Below are 27210 nucleotides of genomic sequence, written 5' to 3' on the forward strand. Positions count from 1 at the left end.
TTAGAAACAAGCAAACACACATTTATGGAAGGTCCAGACATGTAAAAGTTTGTTTCAACCTCATCAAAACATGGAAATCACTGGGGAGGGATGAGGTGTTTTTTGGTTTGTTTGTTTTTGTTTTGTTTTTTTTTTTAAACACGCAGGACCGAATTCACGCCTGACCAATTAAGTCTTAAATTCTAGGGCTTAAGGTGGGACATTTGAATTTCCAGAATAAGCATAAGCTCTCCAGAGTATCTTGATACACATTGAGGGTTGAGACTCTGAAACGCAGTGATATGTCACGTATCGCCTTTCCCTTACACCAGCATCTTGGTCTTACGGAGTTTCCTAGCGACTTGTATGGAAAACTCAGCCATCTTTACCCTTCCCTCTGCTGTACATGTGTGTAATTAGTCCCCACACTCTGCCTCCTTCATCTCACTAATGTCTTATAACGTTCCACCTTGTCTCTTCGTCAACACCATCATCTCCATCCAAAGCTTCCCACCATTCTCTCTCTCCAACATTGATGTATTTAGCTTCTTTTGCTGATGGTTGACTTGACGATTTGTGTAGCACTGTCAAATGGCAAAATGACAAGAGGAAGAAATCAGGATAGGAGAAAGGGATATTCCCCTGGGGAATAAAAAACTCTTGTTCAATGTGTAATATAAAAGAAAATCACCTCCACATTTCATTCATCTGGAGGAGAAAAATCAGCATCCAAGAGCATCACCAAGATAAGTTCCTTTCTTCCCTCTAGCAATATATTACTGAATTACCACCTACTGACCTTACCAGAAGGGTAAGATCTATGTATCTCTTGTTCACCATTTTATCCCTGGGGGGAAGCAAGAGGTTTTGTTTTATTAATTGAAGCTACACTAATTGTAAGTACCAGGAATCATTTTTGAGAGAACTTCTACAAAACAGGCAAGGTATAAGGCTATAGAGAGCAGTGGTTGAATTTAGCCTGGCCTGAGGAAAAAATGGCAAACAAGCCCGAGAGAGCCTATAGGGCTCAAGGCTTCTTTCTTGGTGCTTATTTTATTTTTCTTCTTTGCTCCATAGACTAGCGTTTTGGGCTTCTCAGGCCGTTATGGTATTATATACCTGCCTTCTCCTCCCAGTATATATGAGACAATTGTAGCCACGATAAAAGATTAACGTGTTACTTTCTAACAACCTTCTTGGGGACAGAATCTATTTGGCCCAGCTTGAGCGACATGATCAACTCTGGCCAAGTCAGCTACAAGCTCATGGGGGGTAACTATGGCTGTTGGAGATCTACCCCTGATGGACCTTCCTAAGGTCTCCAAAAAGGAGAATCAGTTTAAGCTGGGCAGATACCCCAAAGATGTCTATTGCCCTGACATGCGGTAAGGATAAAATAAATACTTAGAACACATAAATGAATTAAAAAATGAGTGAACCAAGAGACTCCGTGAGTTTGGGGTAGTCATCTAATTAACAGAGATTGATGGATACAGGACAATTCATTAAGGAGCTACTTTGTATGAGAGGCTGTGCTTAATAATGCAAGGAATAAAAGCTGAAAAAGAAGGTAGCTCCTGACCTTGAGAAGAAAGGGGCAAGAAGAAGTGTCATTGATATATAAGGAGAATGTAGACAGTGACAAGAACAACACCAAGTGTTATGGATATTCAGTCAATGGATAGGTCGTAATTATCATTGTGTTAGTTAAGTTAATATCAGCTGCCCAGAAATCTCAGTAGATAAACACAGAAATTCAATCGGCAACAGAGGGTGGGGGATGGGAAGGAGAGCAGACTCTATTGCACAGTCTTTAGGAACTCCAGCTGTGCCACCTCCAGCATGTGGCTTCTTCCATAATCTGAATTCTGCAAGTCAAATCCAACCAGCAGAAGAGACAGTAATGGCTCACACGGCAGGGTGTTAGGACTTCTGCTGACAGCCCATTGGCCAGTCTACCATCACATGGCTATAGCTTACTGAAAAGGAGGCTGGGGGATGTCATCTTGCTATGTTCAGGAGGAAAGGCAGATACATTTTTGGAACTTAGAGCTGGTGATGACCAGAACAGAATTACAGTCAGGGCAGTGGGAGGGAGGAAAAATCAGAGGAAAAAAAAAAAGTATTAAAGGATTGCTATGCGAGATCATCTTTGAGGAGTGCATCTCAACTGTTGAAGAAAAGAGTTGTTTTTAGGAAAAAAAAAAAGAAAAAAGGATAGGGTAAAGATATGGAGTTGAGGGAAATAAGTGTTGGGGGAGTGGTAGATATGGAGTAGCTGAGTTCAAATGTAACAAAACCCAAAAAAGGTAGATGTCTTTATTTGGCTCTTTCTTTTGAAAACATCTTTCTGTAGAACTAAGAATTTATTTTCCCGGACAATGGATTTTGGCTAGAAATTATACTGAGAATTAACTAGCAAGGAGGAAAGAAAGTGTGAAGGAAAAATAATGAACAAAACTTGATTATAAATATCTACCTTGATTATATCTTGTATTCCCATTCTTCCCATCTTCATTCTACTTTTGAGAAAGAGAGAGTGTGAGCGTGAGTGGGGGGAGGGGCAGAGAGAGAGAGGGAGGAAGAGAATCACAAGTAGGGTCTGTGCTGTCGGTGCAGAGACCAATGAGGGACTGGATCCCACCAACCGTGAGATGGTGACCTGAGCCAAAATCCACAGTCAGATGCTTAATAGAATGAGCCGCCCAGGTGCCCCTGACCTCTTGCATTCTAAAAGCTCTTATTCATTTAAGTGATCTCTACACCCAACGTGGGTCCGGAACTCACAACTCTGACATCAAGAGTCGGAAGCTCGACCAATTGAGCCAGCCAGACGTCCCCTGAATTTCTGCAGTACAAAAATTTGCAACTATCGTCATTTTCTTTTAAAATACCAAGATAGCTTTATGATTGTGTACAGAAGCGGTGCAGGTTTATTTGTCAAGATGGAGATTTAAAACAATCAAGACCAATATTAATATATTTTTATTTTTCCTACCTTAATCTTCTAACTGAAGTCAAATATATCCATACAACTGTATTTATATGTAAATGTTTTACCTTGGATGGCATTAATCTCAACAAAATATCTTAAGAGAATAATGGGAGGGTTTTTCCTTTTTGTTAGAATTTCTTTTAAATCAGACATCTGGTATTTGGTACTTGACTTTTATTAGACCGATTGAGCACTTTTAAAGGGGGATAAATCATATGACTTTCATTTTAATTTTTACTGTAATGGCTTAACGTAGCCAACATATGCTGAGTAATAGCATTAACATAAAATCAGTAAATGAAGGATTACAATCTGTCTGTGTTCAATTTTGCAAAGACACTAATTAGAGAAACATTTTTCAGATCAGCAATTTTTAAAAATTATAATATAACATAAATGCTTGGGTTTTAGCGTGTTGCTATTGGGAAAGAAAAAATTGCAAGGGAAGTGAACACTTTCGATCTGCTTCTAAGTTGTGGAGAGCCTAGGAAACTCATTAGCATGACCCTGTCCCCACCACCAGAAAGCATTTGGACAAACAGCTTAAGCCATTTCACAGTTATTTATTTGAATTAGAAATATTAACTTGAAAACTAGAATGATTTGAGTTGGCCTAAGGATGATGGAGGTTTCTCAACATCATAAGGAACATTCATTTTAATTTTCTCATTTGACTAACTTGGATATAAGAAAGACTTTCTATCCTATTTCTTCATTTTTGGCAGCCAGCCAGCTATGTTCTATGGTTCTCCTTATTGAGGTGCAAAACAGTGTTTGGAATTAAGCTGGAATCTTATTTACAGATTTAAAATGTCTTGCTGAATGTCCTTAAATATGGCACGTCTCTGTAATTTCTACGCAGAAATCGAGCAAAAAGGATATTGAGGCAATATTTACTAGTTTCCTTAAATTCCTCCACTTATGAGCTGCATAAACAAGAAAATTCAATGGGTTAGTCTTACCACAGAGATCCTAATTATAGATACTTCGGGTTCATATATATGACCACTAATTCAAAGGAGATTTTGACCAGTAACCTAAAACGTGGCAAATCATGCTGTAAGAGATAATTTTATGGCTTGTAAGATAATTTGGAGAGGTGTTGCTCTGATGAAAAGAATAAAAGGCTTTCCATTCGGTGAGACAGAACATCATGACACTTTTATCCATTTCAATATCATGAATAGGACAAACACATTGCGTTCATTGAGGGGTTTTCAATTAATAAGAAACATATATTGGTTGTATTTTGCTGTTTGTAGGCCTTCACTCTAGTCATAATTTCTTCATAGTACAGAAATCCAAAACAAGACAAGCCAAATCACTGGCTCCATTTGCCAAGTCTTGCAGAAAATGGTTTTCAGAAATGCAAGCATGTCTTCGCCCTGCTTTATTCCCTCAAATTAGTCTCCCTGATATCTTAAAGATCCTAAATTTCAGCCATTTTTGCTTTCATTTTTTTGTTCTCTCTTTTTCTGTACAATCTGGAGCAAAGACAGTGTATAGGGAGAAATCTCACGGGGTGTCACAAAGACTTCTCCTGCGGTGTGCCAATTTGATCCGTTTTCTTCTTAGACAGAGAGTAATGGCCACTACCAGATTCATTAGAAACTAGACAATAAGGCAGGAGAATTGCATTAAAAGATATAAATATATGTAATGAAAAAAAAAAAGGTACTGAGTCTGGTGTGTTTCCTTAGTCTTTCTATTTTTATATTATGTTTTATTTGAATATTGCTCTTGGCAAAACAAAAATACTATAATATACATGATTTGTATCCTCAAGGAGTTTATTATGAAACAATAAACACACCTGAAACAATCTATAAGCAATTCAAATAACAAATAACAAACTGAGAAATTAAATATAATTATTTCAAGTAATCAAATATGTGTGATACAGCTAATAGTCAGGACATGAGTGGGAGTTTATGAGTCCAGTTTATGTGTGGAAGTAACTTGAGTTGGGCTTTGGATTATTATCTAAAGAAAAGAGTGGAAGTCCAGAGGTTGTCACTGAATGGATGGAACAGAGAGAAAATTCCAAGTATGGTAAGCATTGATGTGGCAGAGATGACCTCGGGGAGGCCAGAGTATCACCTTGAGTGTGCTGAGTCAATGAGGACATTTCTAAGTTTATTTAGCATCCATCAAAGACTCACACGTGAGGCCTTTGGAAGGGTGTGTGGATATAACCAAAGAAAGGGAAACAAAAGATCTGCATTGACTGCTTTAAGATTTGGGCTAAGTCTAGCGTTATTCCAAGTATTTATCCCTCGTCCTTTCTGTTTCCCAATTTTCAGACACTACCTGGTGAAATAAAATAAAAGGAGACGTTTTTCTAAACTTTTCCATGCATTCTGCTGCATTAATTTACATCTGAGTAGCGATGCCCGTGAGCAGAATGGAGCTGTAACATCTTTTCACCTGCTAGGGTAGTTCTCACTGAACAGACCTTGGTGTATTTCTTTACACCCATCAGTCTCTACACACTTGCCAGGGGTTTGGAGCACGTGACAGTTTTGGTAAATGGCTCCAACTTTCTTAGGAAAGTGCAACCACTGGTCGTCTCCCAATGAAAACTTTCCTCAAGTGTAGGTATATATTTTGTTTGGAATATTTTAACTGGATTTTTCTCCCCAGAGAGAAAAAGTTTTCATTACATAACATACAGTCTCAACATATTTGGATCAGTATTTTCTGTCCAGTGTCTATGCCTTTTAGTCTCTTTATACTTGTTTATCTCAAGTAGAGGCATTTGACATCATGAAGCCGCTGGAATTCTCCATCATGGGGAGCCATGATGTCATAGGGGAATTGGACAAGCTTAGCTCAGAACAGTTTCAGTGAAACTTACTCATGTCACATCTTATCCACTTAGCCTTTGTATTGCTTCTTTGTATCAAACTGAAGGGCTTTAGTTTCTCTAGTTAGATGTAAATCACAGACAATGCAAAAGAAAGCTTAGGAATGGTAAATTCCCTTCAATGCACATTTTCTCCTATATCAGATCCCAGGTTTTCTATCCTAGTTGTTCCTAAGTAACTCAAAATGTCCACAGTTGTGTTAAAATGAGGAAAAGTGAAGTTCTGATTACTGAGAGTAATTACAGAGACAGTGATAAAAGAAATTGGTTCTGTTCTCTGTGCAGTGTTCCAGGTTAATGAATCTAGCATAGAGTAAGATGTTATTTTGTATGCAATCACAACCCTTATCTGATTTGCCTTCCTGTGGTACAATGATGAGGATTAAGCATTGTAAAATGTACATATGCTACATATTTAATTTAGCTTGAAAAAATACCATTTGATTCTACCACATAGCCCAGGGCTAGCATTTCCCTCTCTAAGGCTAAAGGAACCTGACTGAGCATTTTCAAGGAGCAATTGCAATTAGAATTTCCTTCATAGACTTTCCCGAAAACCCAATAAAAAGAAATAGAAAGGCGAGGCTGAGCCTATTACATTTATTGTAGGCCCACTGCCTGCTTTCTATTAAGTTTGACAGTATTTATTTTTGAAGCTAGGATAATGTACAAAACTGTGGCTGTAAATATTTTCCCCAAAATATCAAATATCAAATACGCAAACCCTAAATAATAATAATGAAAAGTGTGGAAAGTGACAAAGCTCAAATTCTCCTCCCTACTGCTAAGTCTCAGAAATTCCACTGAGTGGACAGACACTGATACTTCCTGTCTCACTGTAAAGTCTTTTGGTGCTTAGATTTAAGTCTCCATTGAGCATTTTGAAAACAGATGTTGGAAATATTTCTCCATTATATATTGCCTAAATTGTATCCTGAATAAAAACTCTATTTCTTAACCAGTTTAAAAAAATTGTCCCCATTTTTAGTCCATGATGGTATATCAATTGCATTCAGTTAATCCATTGCTGTTCCAATAAAATTGTGTCATCAGTTATGAAATGGGGGTATGTTTTATGAAACAATTAATATTTGTATTATTACCTGTTAAGAAAATTCTAGAAAATTCAAAGGAGTTTTTTTCCCCTTTGAAGTCCAGTGTTATAATATTTTCAGTATAACTGTAAACCTGTCTTTAAAAAGTTGTTACTTATAAATCCATTTTCCCATATTATACACCCAAATTCTAGGCCCTGTCCAAAACTTAGTATTTCTCCCCTACATTTTCTCTTTTGATAGCTGGTCATGTGAAAAAAAAAAAATTATGTTTCTCTAAGCAGAATGATTTTTCCAATGAATAAAATCTTAGTCCAATGTCCCCAGTAAGAACCTGACCAAGTAACCTTCTTGGTATGTTGTAGAATTTCAAATTCTCCTATGGGCAGAATTTCCTCACAAATGTAGCAAAATTACTGCTCCTACTTTTCAGGGTTCTTGTTTTTTTTTTTTTTTTTCCTGTTTTAAATAGCGGACTTGAAATGACCAAATCTGATTGTCTTTCTTATGGACTATCTTTATTATAATACGTATTGTAAAACTTCAAGCTTCGTCATTATTAAACTGGCTATTACTTCTGATATTACCTTTTAAGCAAATGGTATTCATTTAAATTTGGGTTCTGTGAATTTTTGATTTTACAAGAACCCTTTGGCTTCGGAAGGGGAATGAGAACATCTCTGAATTCTTCCACCCCTCTTTAACCGTGGGGCTCAATATACTTTCCACTAAAGGAGTGAGCATTGTCAAGTAGTTAACATAAGCCATTGGAAAAATCCCTGAACTTCGTATGGGCAGAATAATTGCACACAAATGCATTCAGGAATCCTATGGAAAATATAGTGCTGTTAACTGGCATGGTTACAGCACAATTTAGCAAGTATGTTAGAACAAATTACCCCCTTTAACCGTAAGCCATTCTGTTTCACGCTTTTTAATGAAGGCCTGTGCCACACACCAGAATACTTCTCACCTCATTACTACTCATAAAAAGCAATGATCCATTCAAAGGTTCCTCATATCTCCCATATGAGCGGTAAAGAGCTTCGCCTCTCATTCTGGCACAAAAGACAAGGAAGCTTCTTCCCGTCCTGTCTTTTGAAGTTGATCCTTAGAATGTTTACCAGATAAAAGAACTCAAAAATTTATCTGCCTTATCTCACTGTTGTCATGGGTTAATGTTCTACCCTTCCCTTAAAAACAAAACAAAACAAAACAAAGCAAACAAAACAAAACAAAATAAAACCTGAAGACAGATCTGTTCTTGTTTCGGGAGTCCATGAGATTTGCGAGACTGTTAGTGAAAATTTTTCTCCTTTAGTATTCACAAGGCATTTTCAAAGAAACTCTAAAAAGCAGGAAGAACTTAATGGGCCACTGAAATACAAAGTATGGATTCAATAAAAAGGCAGGCAGAGAAGAAATCTGGTAGGCCAGTTTAGGAGAAACAGTTCAATTTTTAAATTAAACTATTTTCCCTCTCCCCAGAGTAGCATCCAAAAAAAAAAAAAAAGTTGATTATCCTATTCTTGAAACATACTAGCTTTTTATATCTGTTACTGATGGACAGATTTCACCTAGCCTGGAATATTCTCCCCACCCTCCATTAATTTCAGGGACAATATATAATACTATTCAATATACATTTTTTATGTTCGATAAAATTTGAGGTGAATGCATGGTTTTGGGATGGGGGTGTAAGTGGGGAAGGATACATGTTTTAATTTTTTTTTTTTTCCCCAAAGGTATTACAGGGCAATTCCAACTACAAAATTTTGTACTTCTTTTTTTAAAGCTCCATGTAAAAGCAATGAAAAAGCCTATATACTGAAGAGAAGGAAGATATCGAAAAATATTGTGTGTACAACTTTACCGCAGTTCAACCAGCAAGAGAAACAGTTGTTTATCTTTATCACACAAGAATTTTCAGTTTGGCCATTAGCTTAATGGTACCCAACAGAATCACAACATTTGCAATTCAAGAAAAAGCCCACGCCAGTCCTAAAATAATTTGAAAGCAGAGAACTAGCAACTAAATTCCGTCATGTAACAAAACACTGAAATCGGGCGCATGTTATAAATTGCAGTGATGTTTAAAAACCCATTTCTCTGCAGGAAAAACACGTTTTCATGTAAACTTTTTGGTGACATTTCCAACTTTCTTTGTGGTATCGCGGAAAATATATCTGATCACCTGATGCAGTGCTGTCAAACCCTACCAAACACTTAAGCTGAGCAGTTTCTAAATTAAATTGGTATTCTCCAGGCGCTTTCCCAGAAACGCGAGCTCGGGTCGGATCACACTCACCAAGCTACGAGAGGGAAATGTCGGTACTGTACTTTAATAGGCTCGAGGAAGCACGTGCTTGCAGAGACCAGTCGACCCCGGCAATAATAGCTGCACAGCTTTGTTTCATTTGAAAACATAAATCTGTACACACATACTTAGTTAGACATATATCCATGTATACAGAAAAAAGTTCAGCTAATAATAAAAGAAAGGATGAACATTTGGCACTGTAGATGTTGACAGCATTATGCAAACTTTTCAATATTCCCTTGCATGCTCAACTTTAACTTTTGTTTATAAAGTCCACTTAGACATAATTTACAACTTCTGTTAACTTAAGCTGGGTTCTGTAAAATCTGTCTAAAAAAATCAGCCCAGAGTGCTTTTGAGATGTTACAAATATATCTAGATATCAAACATTGAGCCGTGCAAATTATATCCATTTTGGAAACTCTGGGTTTGTATTTATGTACATAATATATTTCAGCTCTGATGTTCTAACGTGATGAAGCAAGTCTTGCTTTTTTTTTTTTTTTCCCCCTGCCTTTTCCAAGTATTGCTGTAGTATCTATGAAAGAGAATTAGGAGCTCAAGAAAAATAAAATGAGAGGTCCTGGAGGTTGTCACTGTTTAACAAATTCTTGGAGTTCACATTTTGTAGAATGATTTGGGGAGAAAGATTTAAAAAAAAAAAAAAAAAAAAAAAAAGGCCAAGCGAAACTTCTTGCCAATTACCTGAAGTTTGTAATGTTATCATAGTATAAAGACTTCAGTACTTAAAAACGTTACAAAACTTTATCTGTTCCTTCCCCCCTGTACAACAATTGCAGAAATCTGAACTTCTCATCCTTCGGGACTAGTTAGAAATGTCGAGGAATTGAGATTAAGGGAATGGGGTAAATCCCATCTCTTTATTTGCTCTTCCAAATTTAAATTGCTTTTGAGATCAAAGAGATGGAAGCTGCTCTCAGTGTCCACATTTTACAGTTGCAGAAGAGCAAAAACACTCAGCTTCATTGTTTGCTCTCCTTGCTTTCATCGAGAGAACAGCCTATACTTTTCTCCCTGAAGTAGCCGTCAAGAGTGAGGCGCCCAGAGTGGTGCCCCTTTGACAACATGGCAAAAAAAAAAAAAAAAGAAAAAAAAAAAGAGAGCGTACTCAGTAAACAGTACACATTTTCAACAGGCTTTGGTCAGAGTGAAATATTTCCAGCTCAGGAGGGGAACTGCAGGGATCAAATGAAATGTAAAATAATGGAGAATAAAATAACTTGATTATATATATTATATTATTATACATATAATATATATTATTGAAGTATAATTACCCTACAGTGTTATATTAGTTTCAGCTGCACAACATAATGGTTCAACAGTTCTATAAAATACTCAGTGCCCAACACGATGAATGTAGTCTTCAATGGCCACCAAAGAATGTTTTTATGATTTTATTGACTATATGCTCTACTTTTCATCTCTATGATTTATTTATTTTGTAACTGAAAGTCTATACCTCTTAATCCCCTTTATTTCATCCCTCCTCCCACCCACCTTATAATATTTTAACGATATAGCAATTTTTCACTATGAAAATATGGACGTAAATCAAGTATTAATATATAAGGGGGGGGACGAATTCCGTATGAAAATACAGCTGGATACACACACGGAGATCTTCTTACAGGAATGGTAGGCTCATATTTAACTTTGGCCAATAAGAGGTGCTAGACAGAGTCTGGAGAAGAGAGAAAAGACCAGCTTCTTTTGTTTCTATTCTGATTATGCACCAATAACTCTCCACTCTGGAAGCAAGGAGTTCCAGCTTCTAGCCTTTTCCCCATTCTCCGAGAACCAATCTCACCATGTCCTCCCAGGTATAATCAGGATCTGCTGGTCAGTCCCTTCCTTTGAGATCTGGAGTCGAGCTCTGGCCTGTCCTCAAAGCTTCCGGGTCCCAGTTACCCCACCCACCTCCCTTTGTTCTCCCAGCCTTAGGGGCCCCTGCTCTCTGAAGTTACTACCTCTTGCTGAATGCTTGTGAAGCAGTTCCCAGGTCTCTCTGTTAGAAAAACCAGCCTGGTTTCTGTTTTCCTTTTGGACCCTGGCTGGTATACCCACTTTGCTCCACAGAGCAAAGAATTCTTAAGTTCCGCAGATCACCAAGGCTCTGCTCTTGACTCGCCACATTCAGTTCTCTCTGCTAGGTATTTTTTCTGTCCCTGTTCTTTTACCATCCCTCTTTTAGCACTTACCTCTCAGCTTTTGCCCAGGTAACTCCTCCTTGAAAGGTCACTTCCTTAGGGATCCTTCCCTGATCCTAGACCAGATTGAATCTCCATCGTCTCACCTTTATAAGACCAGTTACCTCGCTTTCTTGCCCAACATCCCTCTTCTCTCCCTCCTCCGTGCAATGAGAGATCAGGAGATGTATTTTTTTCCTACCTAGTATCAAGCACATTCTAGGCAGTCAACAAATATGGATTGATTATTGATTAACTTAGCTTCTTATAATTGAAAAAAAATTGGGTACAGTTTTTCAGCTAAATTCTAATTTTAGATTTTTATTTTTTTCCCCTTCCTTCCTTCCTTCGTCCTTTCATTCCTTCCTTCTTTTCTTCTTTCTTTCTGGTAGAGAATTTACTTCCTTTATAATCTCTCTCAGGGCCCCCTCTGGTGCCAAGGTGCCCTAAGTAAATAAGCTCTCTGAGTGAAAACTGTGTGCTTGCTTGCTGAGCAAATACTGTGTTAAGGAAAGTCCTCTAATTTTCCTTCCAACGGGATGACTATCCCAAGCCTCTCTCATGTTCCGGAACTGTCACTACTTTTGCTTTTGGACTTTAATTTTCTGTGTGCCTGCTACTGCCTTTTCCTGCCATTTCAAGGATTCTGGTTCCGAATCTACAAGCACATAGAAAGGCTACTTTCAACTCAACTGATGCACCCCCTCCTGGTACCTAGCTACCTCAGAAGATGGCTCTCTGCCATTAAAGAAGAGGCCAAGTGAAAAATTTACAAAGTTGTTGACATTTCTACATTAAGGAGAATATCCAAGAAAATATTCTTTGTGGCTCAGAGAAAATAGCGCTTTTGCGATTGTTGCCAGCGCTGTTTTCATACAAACCTGCAACATAAAATAATTTTATTTACACGGCTCCCTTTCTTTCTTTCCCCACACCACTAACCCATGGCGGTGGTAAACCCGAGCGCATCGTTGCCTCCTGCTGTTGTGACAGGTTTTCCAGGTAGTAGCTGTGCAGGTGAGAATAGTTTTGTTCCACCCCCACAGTAAGTTTCCTCTCTTTGCCCCATCTTCTCTCGGGAAAACGAAATGAAAAGCCAATTCATTAGTAGGTACTACAGGGCTAAGGAAATCAATTTTAAGCAAACGGCGCCTTTGAACTAGAATTTTCTTTCTTTCTTTCTTTCTTTCTTTCTTTCTTTCTTTCTTTCTTTCTTTTTTAATGTCTATTTTTGAGAGAGAGACAGAGTGTGAGCGGGGGGAGGGACAGAGAGAGAGGGAGAGAGAGAACCTGAAACAGGCTCCAGGCTCGTTCAGCACGGAGCTCGATGTGGGCCTCGAACTCATGAACTGTGAGATCCTGATCTGCGCTGGAGTCAGACGCTTAACCGCCTGAGCCACCCACGCGCCCTTTGCACTAGTGTTTTCTAATGTCACTATTCCTAAATTGTGCCCTTTGGATATGACTCCGTAGCAAAATAACAGATATTTGATACCTTTTTTTTCTTTACTGGACTGCTGGGAATTTACACTACTTCTGAAGGTCCTGTACTTGATGGTGACCAAATATAGCTTCAGATTTAATTTGTGGGGCCTTAACCCGAAGGAGAAATCCAATGATGTTTTTTAGATATTTGGGGCCTGAGGTAGCCTCTGGGGCTGATACAAATCACTGCTTACTTTGTCTTGAATGAAGTCTGCCCAGAAAAAGAATCTTGAGTGCGTTACAAACATTTACCTTCTAATGGGTACATGGTTAGTTAAGTGGCTTGACTGGAATTTAGACCCACACTTGGCCTCCAACTCTTTGCCCTCTGTCCTTCTCTACTAGGTTGCACTGTCTCATTGTTTTTCCAGTGTGGAGCTTGATTGGCAACTAATTTTATGACTTATTTGTAAGTATCTTTTTTTTAAGTGTTTTATTTATTTTTGAGGAGAGAGAGAGAGAGAGAGTGAGCAGGGGCGGGGCAGAGAGAGAGGGAGACAGAGGATCCAAAGTAGGTTCTGCACTGACAGCAGCCAGCTCCATGCGGGGCTCGATCTCACGAACCTCGAGATCATGACCTGAGCCAAAGTCGAATGCTCAGCCAACGGAACACCCAGGTGCCCCTAGGTATCTTTAACTTAACTTTCTGACAGGGTTCAAGGTCACTTAATGGAATTTTGGCCAGACTCTGATCTACAAATCCAGTGTCCTGCTTACATTCTTGAAGATCGGGCTTCGGTAATTTTATAGGCGCTTGTGTTTTACCCTATAAATAAATTTTGTTCTGAATGTTTTCAATGAGACTAAGCAGACTATTTGCCTGCCACTTCTATCTGATCACCACAATTGTTATGGAAACAAAGAAACAGAAAGCCTTTAAAACCTATGTAAGGTGTAAACCCATGTAAACCCTCTATTGTTTCTTCTATGGTGTGTAAATACACATAGGTATAAGATGTTTATAATGTTAACACATTAGCTTTCAAAGCATTTGCCAAATTTGGGACTTCTCTATGAAGTGGTATATTCCTAGATGAAGTTAAAAGAAATTCTCTTCTGATTCTTCCAGTAACCTTTTACCTAGGCAAGAATGGAGATTCATGAACCTGTGACAAAATGCTAAATATGAAACCCCCTGGTCATTTTGAACAGGAGGTAGTGGTGTGCCAGAAACTGCTCACACTGGCTCACAGGAGCTGATGGTTAAGTACTGAAGAATTTTGTGAGCCGGTTGTTAAACATAGCCATTGTTAAAAATCGGATGATAGAAACTTACAACTAAACCAATTATGTTACACACAAAGGCAGTAAATACTCAAAATGTATTACTTCCTAATTAACTTACTATATTGTACTATTATCTATGCTCTTGACATAACATATGTCCACTGTCTCTGTATGGTAGGAACGCCATATAAAGTTGTGCTACTGCAGATTTCTTCTCAACTCTGCCTCAGGGAGGCATGTTAGTAGCTTGAACTCCATCATTGTGGAAGTGCTGAAGCCACAGAAACTGGCAAACGCTGCGTAGCATGGTTTTATGTATTGGGGTATTTTTTTTTTCCGATGGCCCAGACTTCAGGCAATGATGGAGGAAATGTTCATAATGCAGATCATATTGAAAAGTGTATTAGATCTGTGGCTGTTCTATTGTGAATAACGCAAACTTTGGTGACAACTTCTTCTAGTATTTGCAAACTGTTAGGAGAGTCAGCAGAGGAAATGTCCATGTCATTGATAATGAGTGAGGTTCCAAAGTATTTCTTCAGGGTTTTTACTTTCATATTGTTGGTTAAGGTAAAGAAAAATTCTAACCAATGTTCACGTTGGAAATATATTCATTCATGGGTTGTAACCAGAAAACAATTGTGGACTTAAGATTTTGGCAAAAATCGACAAAAAGCCTCCTGTGAACATAAATTGGCTATATGAAATTTGAAGAAGAAAGGGTTTTAGAAACTTCATTACTATTTGTAATTTGTATGCTACACATTCTTTATATCAATGGAATTTATCATAAGCAATAAACATGCACACACACATTTTATTTTCTTCTAGAGAGTCTGTTGTTAAACGTACCAGTATACTACTGACGAGAGGCACATGCAAGCCTTATCCAGATTCCAGTTTATTCTCTTTCAGTTGTAAGTTTACTGTCTGCCTCTACGGGGCTGAGGATTGTCCTTCGCCACTATCAGTTAGAGTATTAGTATAGGTAGTTTAAGAAAAGCATGTCTTACAAAGGCTGCTGGTGAAATCTATCGTGGAATATTAAAAGTCTTCTAAATGTCAATGGATGATTTCCCCAGAATGGACAAACACCTCATCCTGCAAATCTCTGGCAAACTTCCTTCCTCCTGGAGCACACATAGAGTGCAGGGTATTTATAACATCCAAGAGAACTTTAAAAAGCCTGTTGAATTTTGTTTTCTTCTGGGTATAATTAGTGAATTGAAGAGCATGTGAAATTTTTCAAAATACTTCCTTAATCCTTAGAAGCTTTAGTCACCAGCTGTCAACGTTGAAAGCCTTGAGTGGTAGAATCTTGAAGAGATGTTTTCTTTATTTTCAAAATGTTAAATTTCTACCTTTTTTCTTTCATTTTTTCTCTCTACTTTTTTGGCGTCTCTCTTTTTTCTTGTATTGAAAATGTTCATTCATTGAAGACTTTAACTGAGAACAGAGGCATTGATGATTCAGAGAAACATAAGAATTCATGGAAAGTTACCAAAAAAGAGCGAGAAAGCAAGGCATAACTTTAAAAATTATTATTTTAGATACTTACTGTGAAAGGGAAATGGAAAATAATATTTGAGTAATTATTTTAGAAATCTTTCTAACTTGTTTAGGTACTCAGAACCTCTGGCACTTTAAACACTGTAGGTAACCTATGAAGAAGTAGTTGTTTCTAATATAAGAATGATGAATGGTTTAAAAGGCCATTCTATTCAAAATTTTATCTCCTACATGCTCCTGGGATGATTTGCCCAAGGGTTAATAAGGTACGTTTTGCAGACACTGTTAGACCATGCTTTTCATTTCCAAGACAGTCTGTATGTGTGCGTGTGTGTGTGTGAGTGTGTGCACGCGCGCCTGTTGGTGTATATGAATGAATGTGCACAAGTACTTACAATAACTATCTTGAGAATCCTCGTGAGTCTAATTTCCTTTCTGGCTATAATTTGTGAAATGTTTTGTGACATTATACAATGGGAAGAAATTTAAAATAACAGTCCCTATTTGTTTAAAGCAAAAGCAGCTTGGTGCTCATCATGTGGTCAGTAAGGCAAAAACCACTTTTGTTTATTTGTTTGTATGAATCTAAATTCTTATGATTGTCCTAAGATCTGCGTAGTTAAACAACAGTTTCTGTTTTCCTAACAGCAGAATTGTTCTCTCAAGGATAAAATCGAAGTTATCCAACAGTCCTAAAGAGAAAAGTAAAGTAATAATCAAAAGAATGAAAAGTACCGTGATTAAACAGTTGAACCACCTTGATTAGTAAGCTGTTTGGTGTGTGAGATCTAACAGCAAAATAAAGGTAAAGAGAAATTAATTTCTTACTCTAATATTCAGAAGATATTCTAATGTGGTTCTAGAAAAATTTCCTGCTGTAAGAATATTTCTGAGAATGAAATCCCTCTTTTTAAAAATTTTCTTGCATCTTAAGTCCTAAAAGCAGTATTAATATTTGCTAGAAAATACATTTCACTTTATTTTGAATCCTTCTTCAATATATATTCTCTCCCTACTTTTCTTTAGACGACACCTGTTACACGAAGCTTGGCAAGATTTAAGTTGAGGCTTGACACTGAATTAGTTTCCCCAGAAACATTTGCCTCTCTCATTTCACGGACCTAATGACAAGAAAAATATGCAAAATTGTTCACCTTCCCATTGATCCAAGTGACATCTTGCTTATCTTTCACTTATTCTACTTTAGACTTCTCTGGTTTTGAGACCCTTGACATATGAACTTAACTCATTGTTTTATCGTCTAAACAGTATGAAACTTGTCCTTTCACTTTCTCTCTTAACAGTGGGGGTAGGTCCAAGGTAAGCCAGAACGCCAGTTCTGGCGGGAAGTATTGCTTATGAGTCTTCCTACTGGATTTATCTGAGGTAGGCTTTCAGTATTATATGATAATTTGCATCTCTCAATTCGGGTCTTATTTTTCATATGTTCAAGGAATCCCATGATTGTCAGGCATCCTAACATCCCACAAACCCAAACACTTCTTTCTTTAATAAAGAAACTGAGATCTAAAGATCTTAAGTGATTTGCCAACCTCATGAAAATAATTTGGAGCAGGGCAGAGAATAGAATACAGATTTTCAGGCTTCTATTTCTGTTATTTCTACTACTTCATGTGGCCTTTTCTGAGGCCTAAATCATCTTCTGTGTGGTTACTCCTTAGAAATGAACTAAATGCAAATCAGAGAATTCCAGTATTTTTAATATTCATTTGAGAGTCTCAGCTATTGGATTGTTAGAACATGTTCCACAAGTCATAAGTGCAGGGTGGATAAAGTTATGATCTGTGGCAATGATTACTGACTTTCTGAGCCCCAAAGAGCCTCTTATGGGAAGAATAAAAATAATTCTAGGTTTCCCTGGTTAGAATTAATTGTACATTACAAGTTCCTAAGATAAAGAGGCATTTTGATTCAATTGGGTTTCTATCTCCCTTCCCGTCTCTCTTTTCATACCAGTTGAGGTTCTGCCACCAAAACATTCAGTCCTTGAATAATAAACCCCTCTGACTCCAAAGGGAGCCAGCCAGCTTGAGTTTATGACTTTCTAAAGACTCTCACAACACTAGAAATGGAAAGTACTTTGGAGATAATCTCATCCACATCTTTCATTTTACTGACAAGATCCAGAGAGTTGAGCTGGCTTGTTAAGACCACAGATATTAATGGTGCCACAGCTACAACCTGGGATTCCTACTTCATAATCCACTTCTCTTTCCACTACTCCATGATATAATGAGATGGTTAATACCCACAGATGGTCCCTGACTTACAATTTTTCAACTTTACGATGGTGAGAAAGCGATAGCATTTAGTAAAAAAACATACTTTGAACTTTGAATTTTGATCTTTTCCTGGGTTAGGGGTATGCTGTGCAATTCACTCTCGTGCTGCGGTTCAGTGGCAACACGTCGCAGCTCCCCGTCAGCCGTACTAGGGTAAATGACCGATATACACTCACAGCCATTCTGTACCCATACTACAATTCTGTTTTTCACTTTTAGTGACGTGTTCGATAAATGACATAATATACTCAGCATTTTAATATTAAATGACTTCGTTAGATGGTTTTGCCCAACTGTAGGCTAATGTCAGGGTTCTGAGCACATCTAAAGTAGGCTAAGCCAAGCCATGATGTTCGATAGGTTAGATGTATTAACAATGGTTTTTTTTTGGTGGGGGGGGCTCCTGGGTGGTTCAGTCGCTTAAGTGTCCAACTCTTGATTCAGGTTCAGGTCACAATCTCACGGTTTTGTGAGTTCGAGCCCCACATCAGGCTCTCTGCTGACAGCGTGGAGCCTGCTTGGGATTCTCTCTCTTCCTCTTTCTCTACCCCTCCCCCACTTATGCTGTCTCTGTCTCTCTCAAAAATAAATAAATAGGGACGCCTGGGTGGCTCGGTCGGTTAAGCATCCGACTTCGGCTCAGGTCATGATCTCACGGTCCGTGAGTTCGAGCCCCGCGTCCGGCTCTGGGCTGACAGCTCAGAGCCTGGAGCCTGCTTCGGATTCTGTGTCTCCCTCTCTCTCTGACCCTCCCCTGTTCATGCTCTGTCTCTCTCTGTCTCAAAAATAAATAAAAAACATTAAAAATAAATTAAAAATAAATACATAAGCTTAAAAAATGTTTTTTTGGACTTATGATTATTTTTAATTTATGATGGGATTGCCAGGACATAACCCCATTTTAAGGCAAAGAATATCTGTACTTTTTTTGTCCTAGGTAAGAAGTAGAAATAAAAAAAAAAAAAAAAAGTGATAGTCTGTACATACTGCAGGCATTTTTGTTTGAATTTACTATGAAACATGGATGCAGATATCTATAATCTCATTTATCCACATGGATACAAATATGGAAAGATTTTCAGTTTCATTACATTCAGCGAATCAATTCTTCAGCATTTTTTAATTATCACAGTAGAAGTTGAAGACGCTGCTTCTATAATTGTAATAGGTACGGTGGAAAGTTTTGGGCAGAGAAAACATCTCTGTTACATTAAATCAGTGATTATTCAATGAGAAGAAAAGTACAATCTATTCATTTGTTTCACTTTGCTCCAACAACTTCGAGGCAACTAAAATATATGTAAATACCAAAGGAAAATGATTAGGTATATGTTGTTTTCATGGCCACTGTGTCAGGGGCAATTGTAAGTGCTCGTTTATTTCCTTTTCTTCCTGAGTATACAGCATAAGTATATTTCCCAGCCTACCCTACCTTTAGATGGGTTCAGGATACTGAGTTTTGACCAATGAAAAACAGAAGCAACATATACCTTAAGACCTGGTACCTGGTAACCCGTCTCATGATCCCCACACTTTATTTCTCCTTGTCTTCGGCTGGACGCAGAGGATATAGTAGAGTAACATGAGTTCTCACTAAGGTGGTAAAACCACCTTAATCAAAGACACTTATATTAATAAAAGACATTGGTCTCCAGTTTTCTCTTCTGTAGGGTGTTTGTCTGGTTTTAATGTTAGGGGATGTCTCCCTTAAACTGCAAATGATTATGGTAAGTGTAAGAAACAAACCCCTGTGGAGTCCCTGGATGGCTCAACTGATTAAATGCCCGACTCTTGGTTTTGGCCCAGGTCATGATCTTAGGGTTCCTGAGTGGGGCTCTGTGATGACAGCGGAGCCTGCTTGGGACTCTCTGTCTCCCACTCTCTCTGCCCCTCCCCTGCTCGCTCTCTCTCTCTCAAAATTACTAAGTAAACTTAAAAAAAAACACAAAACTTCTGTTGTATTAAGAGATTAGGCTGTTAGTTGGCATAACTGTAATGTAATGGTGCAATCTTTATTTCCTGGAAAAGTTTGTGTATAATTAGTATCATTTCTTGCATAAAGGTTTAGTAGAATTCATTAGTGAATCTTTCTTCTTCTCTTTGTCCTTCTCCTCCTCCCCTATCTCCCCTTACTTCATCCTTCTCCCCCTCCTCCTCCTTCTTTAAATATTCATGGCACTTTTAAGGTTACTTTTTAATTGAGTGAGATTTGGTGGTTTATGCCTGTCATGAAAACCACGCATCGTTTTCCTTGCCTATTTACTTGTTTGTCTTCCCCATTAGATCATTATAGACTCCCTTAAGAGAAAGGCAACTGTACTTTATTTTTAAGATTCCAGATCTGAGTATAGTGTGCCTACACGGTAAACATTCAATAAATATTTCTTAAACAAATGAAGAGGCGGATGAATTTTTAGTGGGTCTGTGAGGAATTTCATAGGGGAAATCCAGAGATGGATCAAGAGGGATTAAGATAAAAAAAAGAAGCAGAAGCCCACAAAGGAAGACAGCAAAAACATAATCAAGAGGAGACGAGGGCAGGGCATGGTGAGGGAATGGCGCAGCGTATATCTTGGGATATTGAGGTGGAACTTAAACTGGATTAAGATAAGCCAGAACTAAGCCAAGGGGTGTACTGAACAGAGGAGCTTGGATGTTAGTCTGTGCACTCTGGGAAGCCATTGAAGGTTTTTGAAAAGGGGAGTTCTAAGAACTCTTCTGTGTTTAAAAAGATGTTTCTGGTGGCACAATGTGGGACTGATTAGAGAACATAGAGACACGAGGCAATGAAAGCAGTTAGGACGCTGCTGAAATACTAGTTTATTGACTAAATATGGGGACTCCACCTTGGCCATGCTGGAGGTGCAAGGAAAAGAAAAGAGATTTTTTTTTTTTTCAAAAGTAAGCTCTTTTTTTTTTCAAAAGTAAGATTCTTAAGATCTTTTCACTTGCAGCGGTGGTAAATGAAGAGATGACGGGTAATCCTGAGTTTGGGTGGACAGTGATGCCATTAACTAAGACACAACTTGCAGGGAAAGGGCGGTTTTGCTGCAAAGGGGAGCCATAACCACAGCCAAATCGCAGGTTTGGGGACTCAAGAAATTTGAAGAATGTGAAGCCACATGTGTAGTAGTAAAAGCCAAAGCCACTGAGATAAATAAGAACAGTGGATGGGAAGAAGCCCTAGGAATGGACGAAGCACTCCATATGCGTAGAGGAAAAAAAAAAAAAAAAAAAAGAAAGCCGGTGATGTTCAGGCAGAAGAAGGAGAAGAGACGAGAAAGCACAGAGATGTGATTGCCTTTCAAGAATGCCTTTCAAGGTAATGCTGCGGACTGGGAGTTGTAGAGCCATTAAGAGGCGAGGGCCATGAGTCGGGCAGATTTCCTATGGAATCTCTGCTTTAACGTCTGTACGGTATGAAGGCGATCTTACGACGTATCTCATAAGGCTTTTGCAAAGAATAAATGAGAAATAATACCGTTAAAGTGCTTCTTACATTGCGCGGCATATAGTTAGCCAGCAGTAGTATCTACTGTTATCAACAATAGTAAAAGATGCTGCAGAGAGGTTGAGAAAAATGAAGGTAGAGAAGCAGAGGTAAGTTTTGCTTCTCTGGAAGGCAAGGCTGGTTACAAACCTGTTGGGACTACTCTTACTCAGACGTGGGGTTTTCATGTCTTTCTGGAATACAGATAACTTAAAACGCTCACCTGCAGGATGTCTGGATGGTGTGTGTGTGTGTGTGTGTGTGTGTGTGTGTGTACCTGAATAAAAATAGTTACTTCTAAATAGGTCTGATAATTTACATGAAAAGAGGTTCCAAGGAAGATGTCAAGAAGGCTACTGTTTCTCTGTTTCTTCTGGAAAGATATATGAATAAATGCCTTAAAGAGCTGAATCAAAAGCAGATAGATTCTAATTTAGCTTTATTTCTTTTCCAAAAATTAACTTCTTTCATCACAGCATATTACTTTTAAAAATGTGTATTTATTTTTGAGAGAGAGAGGAAGAGAGAGTGCGAGTAGGGGAGGAGCAAAGAGAGAGAGGGACAGAGGATCCGAAGCAGGCTCTGTGCTCACAGCAGAGACGCAGGGCTCGAGCTCAGGCATCACAAGATCATGACTTGAGCTGAAGTCAGACGCTTAACCAACTGAGCCACCCAGGCGCCCCTACCATGGCATCTTACATTTCTTCTTATTGCTTTAAAGCAAATAAATAATTGAGGTTTTGATCATGATTGGAACTTCGGCCAGTTTGCTTGTGAAACCAGCCAGGAAATCAGCAAAAGCCAGAAGCCTGTGAATTTTCATGTTCAAATAGAATCTATAAAATTAAAAATCATTTTGCATTTTGATTTACCGTTTGATAGTCTAATCAAATTAATATTTAAACGTTTTTTTCTGTGGAGTTTGGAAAGCAAACTGTGAAATATGAGATAGAATCTCAAAAGTTGGAGCATCGTTCTGAAAAATGTAGTTTAAATGTCATTGAGTGTATGGAAAGTCATTTCAGTCAGAAAAGAACAGCAGGCATGCTCAGCGACGTCATACAGCACATACGTAATTTACACACATGCGTCGTGGGTACTGATTCCTTTTCAGGGTGAATGCCCAAGAAACATGCTTACCTAGTAGAGACTTTTAAGTTTTCCCACCTATTTTGTGATTTTGGCAAAGGAGACACAACTGCTTACTCACCTTTCTTTCTGTTTGGTTCCACATTTATTTCAGTAGAGCGAAATGACTGGCTTTCCTCCATGGCACCAACATAACGCCTCCAGAACTGAAATCCCTAGGTTCCCTCTGCTGGCTAAAAAAAAAAAAAAAAAAAGATAAAAAACCAAAAGCCATTTTTAAACTTTCTTCTTTGCTAACCTCTTAAGGCACAATAGCAGACCCTACCTTTGATTACTGATGCGGGTCTACTGTGGTCATCAAATATTACACAATAAACTGTTTACATAGCAGTCCTTTTTACAGGTTTTAAATCTTCCCAAGCTGCCAGTTTCTGAAGCTGAGTCTGCCAGCTGGCAGACAGAGAGGTGCTTGTGCGCTAGTTGATTGAGGTAATTAACAGCCCAAACTGTCAGAAGGTGACAGCAGGCAAAAAGGTCTTGCCCCGGGGTCACAGCTGGACTCCAACAACTTGCTCCTGGTTTACCAGTAAAACTAATAATGTAAGTAATATTCGTATTAAATTATAAAATCAAGGGTCAAACTAAAATTCTGGTTTGTACCACAAATTCACTAGCAGCAAATTAGCGATAATGTCTTACAGTGACTCTGCCCTCTTAAACGACCGCAGGGAAAAATCAGCAAGGACCCCTTTTGGCAACAATCTGTGGGTTTGGTACACTTAAAGAAGCCAAGTGGTGTCTTTCACTTGGATTTCTTTCCATAAATGTAGCTATTAATAGGATATTGTTTAATGTTTAAGAAAATACTCCCCCCCTCCCCCCCCCCCGGCATTAACAGATCATGCTTAGAGAAGGTTTGCTTATATGTTTGTGATATTGAATTTAGTTTTCACTGTTGTGTGTTTGGCCGAGCGCAGATATTAGATGATGCTTATCATCAGAGTTATACTCACTTAATTTTGCTTTGCATTTCACATTGACCCCTTTAATTCAGTGTTCTATTTTCCTACAGTGAGCTTGGGTGAGAGGTAGGGGAAGGTAGAGAGTAGATGGATGGATAGACACACAGATTGATAGATTCAGATACACATCCTAAGCATATCTTTTAAAGTGGTTTCCATTTTTAAGGTATAATCATTATTATCAGAAACTTTTCAAAATTTTTAAGAGAAAAATTCAGGGCCTGGCTAATTTGAATGAAATCTTAACTTCCCAAATTTTGCTATACCTTTCTAGCAAAAGTCACATTTGATGTTACAAGAGACATAAGCAATTACAACTCCATGTAAACATTTTCTTTCACATATCCATAAATTCCTAGACATCGTGTAGCATCATAAACTTATGGTCATCTAGAAAACAAGTGTTAGGTTTGTTTATTTATAAAATCAATAAAAATTACTTTTTAGACTTATCAAAGAAATTTCATAGGGGCCCCTGGGTGGCTCAGTCGGTTAAGCCTCCAACTTCAGCTCAGGTCATGATCTCACAGTTCGTGAACTCCAGCCCAGCATCAGGCTCTGCTGTCAGCACAGAGCCCGATTCAGAGTCTCTGTCTCCCTCTCTCTCTTCACCTCCCCTGCACTTGCTCACTCTCTCTCTTCCTCGCTTTCAAAAATAAATAAACATTAAAGAAAAGTTTTCAAAAAAGAAATTACAAATATATGGAAATTTAACTTTTCTGAAAACGAGTCATGCAATGTGCTCAGTGTTCGCACAGAGATTTTAAAATGCACTTACAGGGGCGCCTGGGTGGCTCAGTCGGTTAAGCATCCAACCTCGGCTCAGGTCACGATCTCGCAGTCTGTGAGTTCCAGCCCCGCGTCGGGCTCTGTGCTGACAGCTCAGAGCCTGGAGCCTGTTTCAGATTCTGTGTCTCCCTCTCTCTCACTCTCCCCTGTTCATGCTCTGTCTCTCTCTGTCTCAAAAATAAACAAAACGTTAAAAAAAATAAAAAAATAAAATGCACTTACAAACACATCGAGTCCTTTGAATTATGGTTCCATCTCTAGTCTTAGACATGTGGGGGACTGAGGGCAGAAGTCCGGAAGAAGAAGCCTAACAGGTTATCTTTAGTCTCCTTATCTTTGGAACCTGAATAAAGTAAAATGCTAGGCTGAATCAAATAAGATAGCCCTTTTCTAAATCTAATTGTTTACTACATATTATAACACTATGCTAAGAACTCTAGGAAGAAAAATAACTTTAAGATGTAGTTTCTACTGTTTAAGAAGTTTAGTGTCCAGGTGGGAATAGAAAGAATAAAATTGTAAAAATAAACCAGTATGTAATAATTTAAGTTGTACACTGAGTCTCATTGGATAGAAAGGCAGGCGAGAAAAGGGTCAGAAGTTGATAAGGTAAGTTTGCCTGGAGTGGAAGGCACTGAATTTCTGAGGGTGGATTTATCTACAGATATTGATAAGCTATCAAAAGTTTTTCAAAAAGAGAGCACAATGATGAAGTTTTTAGAAATTAGTTTTGCAGTCAAGTGCAGAACAGAATTTGTTGAGCAACAGTAGCAGGTAGAGAAGCGATCAGAAAGTTTCAGTGACCATTGTGGAGAAAACAGATGAAAAGATAAAGATATAGGAGAGCCTGGTTGGCTCAGAGGGTGAAGCATAGGATTCTTGATCTTGGCACAGCTCATGGTCTCATGGTTCCTGAGATCGAGCCCCCCCATTGGGCTCTGCACTAACAGCGTGGAGCCTGCTTAGGATTCTTTCTCTCCCTCTCTCTGCCCCTACCCTGCTCTTGTTCTAAATAAATAAATACACTTAAAAAAGATATATATGTATATCTACGCAAAATGTAGGATCATTTGTTAGTTGGTTTATATCCCTCTTTGGCAAGTCACTTTTCTTGTACTAGAGGCTTTAAATAAACCTCTAAGCCTTTGAAGACATTTTATTGCCATTCCAGAAAAAGGTAAGACAACCATTTGAATGTCAGTCAGCACAAAGGCTTTGACACCGCCACTGAGTCTCCATCCAGGAAGCAGCATCGGCTCAAAGGAGGCTCAAAGTCGTGGGTCTACTAAGGTCCTGGTTTAGATGATTGCCGGAAGTCCTGCCTGGTATGTGCGAAATGATTAAGAACTATTTTGATACATCTGATACAGCCTGACATTTAGGAAGCTCAGTCTCTAATTCAGAAGACATCCTCCCAGACATAGCTGACCCTTCATGAACAAAACTTACTAGATAAAATTCCTTAGCCTTTTATAGAGCCTGGAATATAGTAATTTCAATCCAAAGTGAATATTAGAACATTGGTAAAGACTCTTAGAAATTATAATACTGATAAACAAACACTGGAGTTCAATTAGCCTAAATCTTCAAATGATTGAATTTTCTTTCTTCCAATCAACTTCAAAAAGCTTTTTTATTATGGACATTTTTATACATAAAAATAGGGAGAAGAGTAGAATGAATTTCCATGTACCCATTACATAGTTCAATAGCTATCATTTTGTCAATCTTTCATTTATCCCTCAACTTTTATGGGAAAAATTTTTAAATTGTTAAAAGTTAAGCTTTAAATATCATATCCTTTCATCTGAAAATCCTCCAGACAAGAAAAATGCTCTATTCTTTCATTTTATTTATCAACTTTAAAAACTTACGTTAGGAATAATAAATCTTTGCCTATAAGTACGATTTTAGAAAACATTATGTTTTTTAATTTGCTTATGTTTTTTTTTTTATTTTTGTCATGAAAAACCTGTGAATGTGTGTATGTGTGTTCAAAATTATCATTCTTTCCTTTTTTTTCTTTCTTTCTTTTTTTTTTTTTTTTTTGCCTCTTAGGCTCTAAAGTTCACCCGTGTCATTTTCTATTGCTTATGTGGTTTCAAATCCTACATTTGGATCTGATTAGTTTGGAATTTATTATGTGTAAAAAAGATCCAGTCTTAAGTATTTGCATATGATTATTCTCTTGACAACTGGGATCTTTTTGTTGACTCCTGTATCCTCAGATTCATCCAACTTTACATAACCCTTATTTCTGCCATTTTTGCTTCACTTACAATCTTTGGTCACTCGGTGTGCCATTAGATTTCATTATAGTAAATGTCCCATATTAAGCAACTGGGATACAGAGAGGAATAGCTGTAGTTGTTATAATCCATATGGATATATAGACAACTAGACAAGAATTGTGATATAGCACATCAGGTCCCTCAGTATGAACTACTCTGTGAGTACCATAGACAGACTGAACCTAGACCAGAATAATGAGGAAAAACATCCAGGAGGACATTCAATCTCACTAATTTTTAAGGATAAAGTAGGAATCAATTAAGGAAAGCGGTATTAAAGTTGCAGGAAAAGGACTCTGGATGCCAGTAAAAGGAAGCGGCATGTGTAAAGACAGAAATCAGAGACAGAATGATACCTTCAGAGAATTGCCAGCAGTTTCCTATAACTGCAGAGAACACAAGACTAGAGACATAGCAGCTTGTTTTTATGGAGTGTTTCCCGTGTACCAGCCACTGGACTAAGAATTTTACATGCATCATTTCTTTTAATCCCTACAACCATGCAAATGCAATAGTACTATTATTTTGTACCTTATTTTGCAGGATGGGAAATTGAGAACCAGAGACATGAAGCAACTTC

The 27210-nt window shown here is 38.1% G+C and overlaps 1 long non-coding RNA gene across 1 annotated transcript; it reads right to left on the reverse strand.

The window, feature by feature from the left end:
• Window positions 1-114: 114 nt before the first annotated feature.
• Window positions 115-22757, reverse strand: LOC147581646 (uncharacterized). Its single transcript, XR_015249718.1, has 2 exons — window positions 22650-22757; window positions 115-563 (listed from the first exon to the last, which is right to left on the reverse strand). It is a non-coding gene; the product is annotated as an uncharacterized LOC147581646 (long non-coding RNA).
• Between the last annotated feature and the right edge of the window lie 4453 nt (window positions 22758-27210).

Source organism: Puma concolor, chromosome B1 (genome assembly GCF_028749965.1).
Source record: "Puma concolor isolate L17-30 chromosome B1, mPumCon1.1.hap2, whole genome shotgun sequence".
NCBI classification, from domain to species: Eukaryota; Metazoa; Chordata; class Mammalia; order Carnivora; family Felidae; genus Puma; species Puma concolor.